Source organism: Rhinolophus ferrumequinum, chromosome 13 (assembly GCF_004115265.2).
Source record: "Rhinolophus ferrumequinum isolate MPI-CBG mRhiFer1 chromosome 13, mRhiFer1_v1.p, whole genome shotgun sequence".
Taxonomy (NCBI): domain Eukaryota; kingdom Metazoa; phylum Chordata; class Mammalia; order Chiroptera; family Rhinolophidae; genus Rhinolophus; species Rhinolophus ferrumequinum.
Genome location: NC_046296.1, coordinates 18,800,740 through 18,812,238, shown reverse-complemented (window position 1 = coordinate 18,812,238; position 11,499 = coordinate 18,800,740). Strand labels below are relative to the sequence as shown.

The following is an 11,499-nucleotide window of genomic DNA, read 5'->3' as shown; positions in this document are numbered from 1 at the left end:
TATCTCCCACCACAACCACCACCAGAAAACCACTTTGTATTCTCCAAAATAACTATATATAAAAATCTTACCTTCTCCTCTCCTCAAACATCCAACCCCTCACTCTCAGCTACTGACCACGGAATAAAACAGACAATGATTTCATCTTCTCTCACTAAAATCAACCAACCTACTTACATCTGTAACTCCTAACCTGTCCACCCTTCTATAACAATGGAAAAAGTATTTCGAGTTCTTATCTACTGTCAATCCTGGTGTCTCAAGAACTTTACTCCTGCAATTATTCCCTTTTATCTCTCCCCTGCATCATGTATTTCTCCCACTCTACTAAATCATCCTCGTGGATATATAAACATGGCTTTATGAAACATGTCCAAATTAAAAAAAAAAAAGGAAAAAAAAGGAAAGAAACATGTCCTGATCTACACACTTCCCTCCAGGTACCATCTTACTTCCCTTTCAAAGGAAAGGTCAAGAAAGGTTTCCATGAAAATACACCAACATTCCTTGTCATTTGGAGGAGAGCAATAACCACTGAAAACTCATCAACATAAATGGCATAAGCTGGTACTACTCAATATTAGGTAACTCTTGGTTTCCAATTCAATTGTATCTCGAACCAGTCACATTTCTAAGTAGCAATCTACTTCCTCCTGCTATGCAAAACTTTTCATTTTCTCCCCCCTCCAAAGATCTACATTAACATTACAAAAGACAAACTCAAGAAGAAAATTCCAAAGTCAAGAAATGTGTTACTTATGTTAATAATGACCCCCTAGCGCCTTGGACGCCTGGCGCTTCGCTCACAAATCGCCACCGAGCCTCTCTCAATATTACAATACAGGGAAAAGCAGGTCATGGTGAACCCAGGCGGCAGCCGCCCCGGGTGACCATCAGCTCCCTCACCCGGAAGCGGTGCCCAGACTGCGGGGCCAAGACTGGGGACAGATTTCTGCTCGGTGCCACGGCCAGCTACTGGCACAGACGCTGCCTCAAGCGCTCCTGCTGCCAGGCGCGTCTGGGTAACATCATCGTCCTGTTACACCAAGAGCGGCACGATCCTTTGTGGAAATGACTACGTGGCGTTATTTGGGAATAGCGGTGCCTGCAGCCCGTGGGGACAGTCATTCCTGCGAGCGAACTCGTCGTGAAGGCTCAAGGCAACGTATATCATCTTACGGGTTTCATATGCTCTCCCTGCCAGAATCGCCTGGTCCCAGAGGACTGGCAGTTTCACCACATCAGTGGCAGTTTATTTTGTTAACAGGATAGACCTACAGCTCTCATCAATGGCCATTTGAATTCACTTCAGAACAATCCACGACTGCCAGACCAGAAGGTCTGCTAACAGGCCAGAGTAATAATGCAGAATGCATGCCTTCCTCTCAGATTTCGTTCATCACCGGGGGATCCCATGTGTCTTGTTCAGTAGACAAGTACCTTTGCAGCCAGCGCCAGTGCCAGCTCCAAGCCACTGCATCTTTAGTCTTGACTGCCCTTCCTGTATTTATTGGTGTGTTTAAAGGTCTAAATACGAACATTAAGGACTCTGTGAACTTGGTCTAAGGAAAGACCGCAGAGAAAATGAAAAGATCCAGCAGAGGACATCTGGGGGCTGGGGGGGACAGCTTGGGAGAAGGGAAATGACTGATGAAGGTAATGAAAAGAAGCATTCAAATCTGCTTCCTACCGTCAGCACCAATTAGCAGAGCACTGGCCAGAGTTTGCGCCCGGTGCTTTATTTAACAACATTCTACTCGCTCTTTATGTGTTTATGTGTCATAAGGAAATGGGTTTCAATCAAAACTGAACATGAGATAAAAGAAAAAGATGTGGCTTTTGTGATACTCTAGCAAACACTTTTATTGTGTCTTTGTAAAATACAATGTATGTATGCATGTTAGTGTTTTCATCCTAATGTTGCTACTCCCATGATGAAGGGAAAAAAATTTTTTTTTAAAAAAAAAAATCAGGCTCATAGCAGCTACTGTGTAGAAATTTCCCCCTATTTCTAATTAGCTGAATAAAGAAAAAAATTTTTTTCCTTGTGTAGTTTGTGATATTTTCGGAGACATTTGCTGTAGCATGGCATATTTAAATAACAAAAACTTAAAGGGAAAAAAAAGAAGGACTCCCTAGCTCCCTGAACTTCCCATAAAAAAAACATAAATCAAAGAAAGGAAACATGGATTTTAGGTGCCTGACTGTGTGGCCTTGGTTTTCCCAACGTAATTAGCTCTGAGTCTTTGGGCAACTCAGTTAATGTCTCCGACCCTCAGCTTTCTCATTCAGCAAATAGGAAGCAATCAATTACCTATTCTCTCAAGTATCAGCCCAGGTCTAAATCCCTACAATTCACTTCCACTTTCAAGTTCAGTCAATAATAATGTAAAGATCATACATTTTCAGAATAGTGTAAACAGGTAGTTCAAAACAAGTTAATGAACTTTCTATACCTTGTCACGCACCCCTGCCTGTTTCTCCTGTTATGTAAGCCTTTATGATTCTAGTAATATCGTCTTTAATTATAATAGTGTTGAATAATATGAAATGTTTATAGTGCATCCCCTGACTATCTTGAGAATTTTTAAAAGTTAGGAAAAAATGTAAAACTCACATATTTAAAACAGGAGTTTGGGACTGTATTTAATAAATTTGTGTTCCGTGGGTATGCATCAGGAAATCCACGATTTCCAGACTTTATGTACATTTTGTGTGCATAGGGAGAAGCACATATATGTAATTTTAAGGGAAATTGATCCATGATTTCCATCTGGTTGTCTAAGAGGTTAAAAACCACTGATTTAAAGGTTTTGTTTCTAGTTGCCTACCATAGGAAAAGGCAATTATAGATCACTACCTACCCGTTCACCTTGAATCAGCATTTCAAGTATACACTCAGTGCAAACTAAAACATCTATCATATATAAAATGCGAAAAACAAAAATAAACAAGTCTGAAATTCTGGAAAGGTCACAGACATACTGAAGTTTAATATTGCTAGTCAACATTGTACTTGCACAGAATACCTCCCCCATGACTTAAAGTAGAGAAAGACTGCCATCTAGTGATGGCTCATTTCTAACATTCTTTGAAATTTAAACTTGATATGGCAGAGAAATAGGGACCGCTTAAAAAGCTAAAAACTATATTCTGTAGTACCGGCTGGCTAAACACTTATAATTAGTTATTAAATTATATTTTATATTAAGTACTCCAATGTTTAAATTTCCATTTCTAATAATAGAAAGCAGGATCTAAAGAACAAAGTCATATGCTTTTGACATATCCAGGTGTGTCACAGTCAAACAAGACTATGAAATAAACTGCACCACTAGTTTAATTATTTGGGCTAATCCAAAGAAAATCCTAGTACCTAGTAAAAGGTAAACAAGAACAAATGCTTGGAAATTAACAATTTTTTTATAGCCTATATTTTGACTCAATGACATAAGTGCTGCTATGTGAAGTCTCATTTTCAAACACTATCAAACAAACTACAGGTTTTTGTAAAATGTAAAATGTTTTATCCTGGTGTCTATGTCTGGTACATACTTCTGAACATCCTCCCTAGATTTCATGTGCATATTAAGAGATTTTAACTTATAAAATGGCACCTCAGGAATTCTATGCAACAAATATGTATCATTCATCTGTACTAAACCATTACAGTATTATATCACTTACTAGAGCCTACCTCAGCTCAAATCTGTTTGTCAGAAGAGAAAAATAAATATTATGAGCATATGTTATCTCATTTAAATCCTATGTAACTTATAAGTTAGCCATTATCCCCATTTTATAAATAAGTAACCTGGAACCCAAGAAGATGAAGTAATCTAACAAACTCACACAGCCAGAAAGTGCTCTCTGCAGTACATCAGTCCATGCCCTCTTAGAGCAAGGAAAGCAAGAAAGTCCCTTGAACCCTTAAAATGTTAGAGTTGAAAGAGGTCTCAAAGATGGAAGATAAAGCTCTTATTGTACCATGGAGGGAACTGAGGCCAAGAAAAGTTAAATGCCTTAATCAAAATTACATTGCTTATTACTGATACATCTGGGCCTAACTCCCAAAAAAAACACAATTAGGAAAAGCTAATGTAACATGAAGCCCGACATAAAGGTAAGTGGTTGAGAGAGAGAGAATTCTACTTCAAGATGAGTCAGTTGCCTATTAGTTACACCTACACAAAAGCTATTCCATTCTTCTTCCTGCTGGAAGAGACCCAGTTTGCTCTGGTATTTCACCTTCCCATCTAGCACTGGGGTAAATACTGTAAATATCTGTAAACCAGTCATGGTAATTCCGTTCCCTTTGTCAGTGACCAGTGGTGTCACCAGTCAGTGACACAACTTTCACCGACTGAGAAGTAAAGGGAAGCCTGGCGAGGATCCACGAAACGGTTTTCTTTCCTGAAGGATACAGAAAAAGAAGCTGCTTTTCCTACTTTGGGCATCGTCCTTGTCCTATATGATGCTTGGGGAAGCAGCAACCCTACTAATATGAGAGAAGACATTGCCAAAAATCTGCGGATGGCCAAAGGAAAAGATGGAAAACACCTGGGTCCTTGAAGATGAACCAATCCTTAAACAGCCCTGTCTCCAGACTTCACGTTATATGAGCGTTAATGAATTTCCTATTTTAAGAGAAATTTCCTATTTCTACTTTCCGTTGATATTCTGCTACTGGCAAAGGAAAGTATTCTAAATGCACAACATTGTTCAGTCGTCAAAGAAACAACCAACAGCAAGTCAAAGTCTACACAATGCTAAGGAGCAGTGTTCCCAGGACGTACACTGCTCTTCATCTTGTTTTTCCCGTTAAGAGTTATCCCCATTCACTCTTCAAGTCTCAGCGTGCACCTTACTTTTCTCTAATCACATATACTTTGTTATGTGCTCCTCCTTTGGTATCAATGCCATCACAGAATGTATTAAACTATATTTTGATGGCCCATTCACGTGACAATTTCCCCATACCAGAACATTAACCGCCTTGTGAGTAGAGGCTGTGTCTCTCCCATTTTATTTCCAGCACTTAGCACAGGGCTTGGCATGAGGGAGATCCTCCATGGATGCTGAAGATGGAGAAAGAGAAGAGTTGGAGACTAAATAATGTGGGTTTGTGATTTTTTTCAGGTATGGATGCAAAAGAGAATTACATCAAACAAAGTTTGTCTGTTGAGATGTTTTCAGAACCAAGGAGAACTTCAAGATGCAAAAGACTGAACAATTTGCTTTTTGTTTTTGATTCATCCAAGAAAAAATTCCAGAGTTTACTGTAGTCTTTTCTTTTTCATATATATGTTTTTTCACTTGTGTCACGGTTTAAGTCCTGAAACATTTTCTTCTCATTAAGCTCCATAAAAACATCATCAGTATTTTTGTTTATTCCAAAAGTTAAAAATAAAGTGGAAAAACAGACTTGAGCATGATGTTGAAAGAGAAACTGCAGGAGGTCAACAGAAGTTTAAAGTCCCTTCCTTACTTTGGATTGTCTATCAATGTAATTCAGACTTACTATGCTAATTTGGATTCTCTGAGGGCATAAAAGTGAAAGAAGATCATTGTATATCATTATCAATGATATGGGAAGCATATGCTAGTTAATGACATCTAAGCTGTAGGCGATACCCAAATGTTTTTGTACTTTCCACAGGAGATCAAATACATTCGAATCCTTTTTCCACCCGTGCAGATACCAAGGTATCCAAATGACTTCACCAAGATAGCTCATGCAACCAAAATAATGCTGTGAGGAGACCTCCCTCAAAGCAGAAAGGGAACCCCACACTTCCATGATGGCTATTTTCAGAGGGATTAAAAACAGGATGAAGTTTCAAGTAGCACCTAGCCAAAGAGCCTACTAAAAGCCTGGTATTGGTTAAACAGCACAGGAGAGTGGCGAGGGGGAACTTGTCACAAAACGTCACTCAAATCAATAACAGACTATTAGGAAATAAACTAATGAAAGCAAGGAAACTCCATATTAAGGGTATAGAGACTACCGTAACTACTACCATGATAATGTCACACTGCTAGAATAATTAATCATTATAAATAACTGAAGATACAAAGGTACTGCAGGATATGTTAGTGGCCTCTGTACCAATTTGTATTAAGTGCAAAAAAATGTATCCCGTTTTCAGTGGTGGTCGTGAAATACGGCAGCTAAAAATTGGATTACAGATGTGGCTGTCAAAAAAAAAATAATCCATCTACAGCCTGACGATTCCACGGAATCTAACCCGGGAAACTGCTGAGCGCAGAGAAGTGATACAGGTGGTATGTACGAGGTTATAACTGACATTGGTAGATTAGCTCCAGTTTCATTGTATGGAATTCAAAGTGTCAACTTTAACACTTAAATATGCAAAGGTGGAGCTAAATGAAACTACCGATTCACTTCCCATACACCATCAGAATGAGCTGAATGTAGGGTATGTTGGTAAAATGCTTCAAGATCCTTTACAAAACACATTAAGTACTTAATTAAATAAATCCTCTGAAGAGTTATGTAAGGATTTAGAAAGACGGCATACTAATTGAAGAAATGTTTCAGAGTCTCCACATTTAAAATTATTATTATGGTTCCAATGACAGAGATCATAATGCAGAAAAACAAACCAGTGGAGGCGGGTACTGGAAACACTTAAGAGAACAGTCCTGTTCTCCTTATATGTGTAGATTTAACGTGGGCTTAACAAAATTAGTCCAATCAAGTCCCCCAGAATCACTAAATCCAACTGTAATAAATTTAAGTGAAGTCATTAATAGATGTGTATGTTATGTATAAGATATATATACATACTTATGGATACATTATATATGTATAGGTGTTATATAGTGTATATGCTATATATCTATATATATGTGTGATATACACACATATGCACAAAATATACCACACATACACATACACACACACACACACACTCACACACACTCACACTTTTCTGATTTTCTGAGAAAGAACCAGACTTGCCAACGTCACATTCAATTTCTGGTCCAATTTCATCCACAAATGGTTGTTTACTGACACTTCCTGGCCAAAAGTAACCACAGTTTAAAACTTCTTAAGTCTATCTGTGTGGTGCGAGATACCTCAAGTCCCAGTCTGGTTGTTAGTGCCCCCACAAAACTGACTTAAACAAAAGCCACTCCTCTCTAAAGAAATACATCTTAACCCATACTTCCGAAACCCTCACAAATAACACAACTATCAAGAACCATAAAACACACAAGGAAACAACGCATATTAAACAAGAATCAAAAGAAACACAAATAACAAAATCAGATGTGCAAAGGCTTAGAAATAAATATGTGTAAATTAAAAATAAATGTCTAATATGTTTAAAGAAGTATGAGGAAATTACCAAAAAAATAAAAAACAAATAGGCAAACTGGAGAAGACATATAGAACTTTTAGAATAAAAACTATAATAGTCAATATTTAACATTTAATAAATGGGAAGGGGCAATATCTAACTGGGAGGTATATATAAAACTCATACAAAATGCAGTACAGAGAGACAAAAGATGGAAAATGTTTTGGTCTGCTCAGGCTGCAGTAACAAAATACCCCTGACTGGGTGGCTTACAAACAGCAGAAATGTATTTCTCACAGTTCTGGAAGCCAGCATCCCGAGATCAGGATGCCAGCACCGTCAGGTGAGGGTCCTCCTCTGGGCAGCCGACTTGTACCCTCACAAGACCGAGGTGCAAGCAGGCTCTCGTCATAGGGGCGCTAATGCTGAACATGAAGGCTCCGCCCTCGTGACCTCATCACCTCCCAAAGGTCCCAGCTCCTAACGCCATAATCTTGGGGGTGAGCATTTCAACATATGAATTTTGAGGGGACACAGATATTTGATCTGTAGCAGAAAACATGAAGAAAGGTTAAGAACATGGAGAACACAATGAGTGTGATGAGAGCTCTATTGAAATAATAAACAGTTAATATTCAAAGAAATAAACGAGAATTGCCCAGAATTGATAAAAGATACAGGAAATTGTTATCCTTGAAATCAAAAGACAGACCTAAAAGCCAAAACCCAAAAGTAGTCTCCCAACACAGGAACAGCACTGTTCAGTTATATCTACCAGCATTTAGAGCTGGCTGCCTATTTGTCCTTTCTCTTCATGGCTCTACTTCAGCAGCCTACAGAACCTTACCCTGATAGAGCTAATTATACCAGCACAGGAACCCTTAGAACCACCTGAACATTTGGTGTATCTTTTATCAACTCATTCTCCCACTACCTAGAGTATCTATTGCAAACTGTTGCCATTGTCTTTAAGATCCCAGCCTCGATCCTGTAACTGTTTTTCACAACAGATGACTTTGCCATCTATTTTATAAAGAAAATTCAGGCTTATTAGGCATGAATCTTCTAAATTTCCTGCATTCCAATACACAAGTGTATATCTCTGTCTACCTTTATACGTGTGCCTTGCTACCTCAATAAAATAGAGAGCCCACCTCAATATAAGACTAATCCTATGTTGTAAAAATGTCATTTCTCCTCTACCAAGAAATGTTACTCCATCAATACTTTTTTAATTTCTGTACTTTCAAATGTTTCATTTCAACTGACTTCTTCCTCCTAACAAAACATGTCCCCATCTTTAAAGGGGGACGGGGCTTTTATTTTCTTTTTTTTAAAGGTGCTATTCAATTAAAATCTCTTTTCTAATAATTTTCCTTCTGGCATCCTTTTTGCTCTCTTCTTTCCTTTCACAGTTAAAAATCTTCAAAGAGCAATCTACACTCACTGCCTCCATTTCCTCCAATTGGACTTGCTTTTCAACCCACTATAACCTGTTTCTTACCCAAATCACCGCAAAGAACCTATGTTTGCTAAGGTCAATAGAAGCCTAATAACTGTCAAATCAAATATTCATTCTTTAGTCGTTTACTGGACTCGCCTTTCTGCCATTGCTAACCATTCCCTCTTTGTTTAACCTCTACTCTCAGAGCTTCCATGGCATTCCCCTCTCAATGTCCAATAACTCTTCCTTCTGGCCCTCAATACCTACTTGGCCTTCATCTTCTCTCCCTCTTCATATATACTCCCTTGGAGATATCATCAATACTGCAGCTATCACTGTAATTAGATATCTCTGGTTCCCAAATCAATAACCCCAGGGCATATCTCTGTCAAATCCTAGAAACCTCAATATCTAACCACCATTCATCCTCAAAAACATCTCAAACTGTGCGTGTCAAAAGTTGAAATCATCAGCTTTCTACCCAAACCTATACTTTCCTCCTATATTCACCATCTCAAAAGAAGGTACCACCAGCCACCCACTTAGTTACCCAAACTCGAAATATGTAAGTTACCCTTGACTCCTCACTCCCTACCTCCCACGTCCCTCCAACTAATAAATCACCAAGACCTACCAATTCTAATTCCATGATATCTTTTCTATGCTTTTCTTCCTCTCTATCTTCCCCTGCTATGGCTCATATCCTCATTATCTCTTCTGAACAACTCTTTTCACCTCTCCTTATTTCCCTAACAATCCATCTTTGATACTTCTTTCACAGTAATCTTCTTTAAATGAAATTGTGATCATGAAACACATACGAGGTATGACCAGAAAATAAAGGGAATGTTTAAATTCTAAAAAAAATTATTACAGTAAGGGACACATTGCCATTAATCCCCCTCAAAATACTCCCCCTTGCTTCAAACACACTTATCCCATCGTTCTTGCCACTTTCTCAAGCAGTTCTAGAAGTCCTCTGTCATGAGTGTCTTTCTTTGCACTGTTGTGGCTGCCTTGATGTCCTGAATGTTCACGTTTCATGGTCATTTTGACTTTGGGGAAGAGCCAGAAGTCGTAGAGTGCCAGATCCAGTGAATAAGGTGGATGAGGAAACACCATAATGTTTTTATTTGACAGAAATTGCCGTATCAGAAGCAATGTGTGACATGGAGCCTTTCCGTTGTGATCAAACAAATACAGTGAATGCTGCTGCCGAGTGCCATCCGACAGAAAGACAGAGATCTTCAATATAGGAAGCGGCACATCGAACCTTAGAAACAGTGTGTGACAAGTTTCAACTTGTTTGGTGCAGTCAGTCGGGTGTGAGCTACAGTTGAGAGAAGGTATGTTTTAAAGCGTCCTGTAAACCATCCTCCATCATGACAATGCTCTGTGTCACACATCCCTTCAGGTATATGGTTTTTATTTCCGTCAAATAAAAACCTTACTCACCAGATCTGGGACCGTGTGACTTCTGGCTCTTCTCCAAAGTCAAAATGATTCAGGACATCGAGGCAGCCACAACAGAGCAACTAAAGACACTCACAAAAGAGGACTTCCAGAACTGCTTCAGAAAGTGGCAAGAATGATGGGATAAGTGTGTTTGAAGTGAGTGGGAGTATTTTGAAGGGGATTAATGGCAATGTGTCTTTTACCATAATAATTTTTTTTATTTAAATATTCACCATATTGTTTGATCACACTTCATTCTCTCTCTCTCTCCCTCTCTCTCTCTCTCTCACACACACACACACACACACCATTTGACGATTAAGCCCTGCCTCGGGGTCAAGTCCAAAGCCCCTAGCGTAGTATAAGAGACCTCTCCATGTACAGGTTTACCTCTGAATATTCCCCACATTCACAACTGTACTTGAAGTTTCTTGAGTGCACTATGTAGTCCCTCTGGCCAGAATCTCCTTATTATCACATTGTCTGGCAAATTCCTACTCATCTTTCAATACTCCCCTCAAAACTCCTTCTTTAAAACCTCCCTCCTTACTACAAGTACTATAAACTGGTATAGAAGCTCTCCTCCTTACCGAGTAGGTAGGACCTAAGAAACTGTTCATCAAACCACAGAGAGTCTAAGCTTGCACTCTCTGGAGGCATTTGTAGCAAACAGGGCTGTGAGTCCATTCTTCGAATATTCATTGTGAAGGTTACTTTTCTCCTAGTTACTGACAGGCTGATATCAGGCATCTTTTCCCAGAAGAGACCAACTTCATCAATAATAAAAATCTGTTGCAGTATATAATAGTCTAATTTTTTTGAAGAAGTATATTTAAAAACGTATTTTAAAAAATGAAGAAACAAAACCTGTGAAGCACCTAGCCCTATCCTTGATAGGAAGGGCTACTGGGTCAGTAGTACTGCTTAACGGCCATTGCATCCTCCTTTACCACCTGGCCCTCCTTTTGACACTGCGCAAATTTCAACTGGCCTCGAACCTATGAAACCATGTGTGGTTTGAAGTAAATGTCACCAGAAATACTATCATGCTGTTTTGCCATAAAGTTCGTGAACAAATGCCTCGTATTATGCTAGAAATGAATGGGCACCACCACTAACAACATGCACTGGTGGAAAGCTGCGTTGATCTTCTTTTGTTCTGAAACGTTTATTTGTTCATGTTTTTTAAAGGGTACTACACTGAGCGTGCTACACTGCAAAGGCTTATTTACACGTCTATCTCCCCTACAGGACCTACAGGACCACGAGTTC

The 11,499-nt window shown here is 39.0% G+C and overlaps 1 protein-coding gene and 1 pseudogene across 3 annotated transcripts in view; one reads left to right on the top strand and one right to left on the bottom strand.

The window, feature by feature from the left end:
- The window catches only part of EXOC6B (exocyst complex component 6B), a 584,188-nt gene that overhangs the window by 520,008 nt on the left and 52,681 nt on the right, over window positions 1-11,499 (bottom strand). The gene's annotated exons all lie outside the window — the stretch shown is intronic.
- LOC117032734 (LIM domain transcription factor LMO4.2-like) lies at window positions 858-1,348 on the top strand (annotated as a pseudogene).